Consider the following 3,402-nt stretch of genomic DNA (forward strand, 5'->3'; position numbering starts at 1 on the left):
AAGGATGAAACCATGTATGAAAAGGTTCTAATGATGATTCGGGTTTAACTCTATCTCATGAGAGCAGACATGGAAAAAGAAGCTGTCAAAGCCAAGGAGGCATGTAAAGTCCAGTGGTATTACCAACTGACATCAGAATTAGAGAAAAGGATGAGGGTAGAAATAGAGGTGGCACAAGTCCTTTGAAGAAAGGAATTGGATGCAACAATCACCACCTTTGTGGTTTGGAAATTAGAGATGCAAAAGCGTATGAATGAAAAGGATGCCCTGGTTGAAGAACTCAATAGAGAAGTTGCAAAATGCAGAAGTAAATCAGAAAAAACTAAAGATGACCAGCCCAAAGTGATCGAGGAATTGAACAATATCAAAGAGCAGGTAAAAACTCTTAAGGAAGAGGAGCAACAAAAGAACACGGGAAGCTTCCTCATGGGTAGATAGGCTCTTCCATATGCAGAAGAAGGCGGATGAAGTAGAGAAGGGGATTGAGATTGCAAAGAAAGGAAAATGTGGAATGTCTACTACCACACCCCCATAGATGGCATATATAGACGCTTAGCTAATGAGGAGTCGAGGCTTCCATTAGAGGAGTTTACCCAGATACTGATAGAGACATTACATGATGTAGTAGTAGAGGCATATCCACATAGCCAGCTTGAGCATAGACGTCGTTCTGGGACCATGCCCCATATCAGTTTTGGTATGATAAGGAGTGTAGAGAAACAAGAGCCACACTTTAGTGAGAAGTGTCTTTGGGAGTCATTACTCATAGATAATCATAGATTTCCTTTTGGCGGCTTGTGCGATTAAAGAAGAGGGCTTATCTAGCTCAGCTAGAGAAGGAGTTGTATGAGCTATTTTTGAGCCAGGACTCAGGTGAGGCATAGAGATTCTTTCATGAGCACTCCTCCATCGGCTATCACATCCACTAAGACTCGGGGTGAGTATGCAGCATCTCTTTACGCAGTTTTAGGACAATTGCCTCTCCAGACCCCCCAATGCGATGTCCAAAGACATGCTTTGTATTTAGTGCTGAGATGGTGAAGAAAGCTATTGGCAAGATGAGGACTAGGAGAGAATATGATCATGATGGATTGGTAGCGGAGCACTTTATACATGCCCAAGATATGCTTGCAGAACTTCTTCCATTGATGTTTAACCGAGCGATGTGTGAGGGTTTTCTTGATACTTGAGTATGTCAACTATTGTGCCTATTTTCAAGGCAGAAGATTCGATGATTCCTAGAAACTATTGCACCATTATGATTGGGCACACACTAGCCAAGTTATATGCTTCTATTCTTGAACAACAATTGAGTAGATGGGCAAAGAGAGCAGGCATACGAGCATCGGGACAGGCAGGTTTTAGGAGAGGTTTTTCCACTCTTGATCACATATTGACACTCAAAGCTATTATTGAGGAGGTCAGAACAGATGGTAGGAGGATTTACTATACTTTTGTGGACTTTCGCAAAGCATTTGACACAGTCCCTAGAGCTCGAATGATGTGCAAGTTACATAAAATGGGTGTACCCACAGAGCTGATTTGGGAAATCATGATCCTAAAGAAGATAGTTGTGGGTCAGGTCCGCACTCTCGAGGGCGTGTCTAAGCTTTTTCACTCCAGTATTGGGGTGAAACAGGGTTGTCCACTCTCCCCTTATTTATTTGGTATTTATGTGGATGAGGTTTTTGAATACATTGAGAGGAGAGGTGGAAGAGGAGCACAATTAGCAGGGACTTGGATCTCATTGCTACTATATGCAGATGATATTGTGTTGATCTCAGATTCACTAGAGGGAATGCATCAACATTTGGATATATTGCACCCATTTGCTAGTGATAGCGGCCTATCAGTGAACCAAGACCAGGGTTATGGTGTTCAACACCACACCATAGTGGGTCAGACGATCTACACCTACCTTTGCATAGTCAGGAGACAATGGAGTATACAGATGCATACACTTACCTTGGTGTGGTCTTTAGTGGCCCAGTGTTTTCTTTGAGGAGAGCAGCAGAGACTCACTGACGAGAGTGTATGCGGCTTTAGGGAAGATGGAGAGAATGTGTTTGCAAGTTCAGCTTCAAGAACCTCGAACAAAAATATGGCTTTTCAACACTTTGGTCACGTCAACTATGCTTTATGTGGTGCAAATTTGGGGGCCATCAATGGACTGCCAGAGTCAGGCTAGCAGTATTGTTGGATGGAAGTGCATAGAGAGGCCTTTGGTCTCTATGATTTCTCAAAAAATTAGGGCCAAGCCCTCTATACCACATGAGATTATCCGTGCAGAGCTCACTGCTCCACCAATGGTCATCGAGGCACTCACCAAATCCATTTCTTTCATGCACAGTGTCTGGGATCTCCCTAGAGACAGATATGCTCGTCTAGCTTTGGAGTCTTCTTGACATAGACACCTCTTGCTAGTATGCATAGATGGCAACTTGGTTAAAGCTGCATGGTTTTGACATAGATAGACTACCCCCTTTCGAGTATTTGATGAACGCACCCTCCTTGTCTCTCACACAAACCAAGATCACTCAGTTCATTAGATAAGATGATCCACTTAGACATTAGGAGGACATGAATATAACCGATGCATGTGCTTGGCATGAAGATGGCTTTCTACAGAGAGCAACTCCTTGAGCTTACAGAGGATGGTTTTGTGATCAGACCCGCCTACATGGACACTCATCTACCCCATGGATTATGATGTGCTATTGGACATATGCGCACATCATCACATCAGTTAGAGATTGAGACTGGTAGATTTAGAGGAGTACCAATAGAGGCTAGGATTTGTCAGTTATGCCATATAGAGCCAGAGACAAAGTTACATCACATTTGTCACTACCTAGTCTACTATGAGATATGAGGCCATTTCCACTGCCTATTCAAAGAGGGTTTCGGACCACTCACCAAAGTTATGAGATATCAAGATCAGAGAAGTCTTGGGCTATTTATATTGGAGATGCACAGACATAGGGAGAGCCTCTTGAGTAGAGCAGACGATAGGAGACACTCATAGAGGGAGATCACTGATTTTTTTAGACTACATGCGCAACATTCAAATGAGCAGGCAGCTTAGTAGACTTCAGAGTCCACCTGTACTAGAGTTACACTGGCTGACAGGGCCATTGAACTTGCGAGATCTAGATGCCCACGATTACGAGGGTCATCAAGACATTGGTGGAAGCTACATAAGAGGGTCTGGACTATTTTGGCCAGACATGGGAGATGCCTAGTCAGAGTAAACTTCCTTAACCTTCTGGCATTGGGCTGGTGTCACTGAAGAGGACGTTGATGAGCTACGCCAAAGAACAATGTTGGATATCATGAGATAGGATCTGATTCCAACATCTCAGCCTTTCATCTCATTTCATTTCGTCCCATTCCTTTTAGTTC

Source organism: Adiantum capillus-veneris, chromosome 4 (assembly GCF_014529385.1).
Source record: "Adiantum capillus-veneris isolate H3 chromosome 4, ASM1452938v2, whole genome shotgun sequence".
Taxonomy (NCBI): Eukaryota; Viridiplantae; Streptophyta; class Polypodiopsida; order Polypodiales; family Pteridaceae; genus Adiantum; species Adiantum capillus-veneris.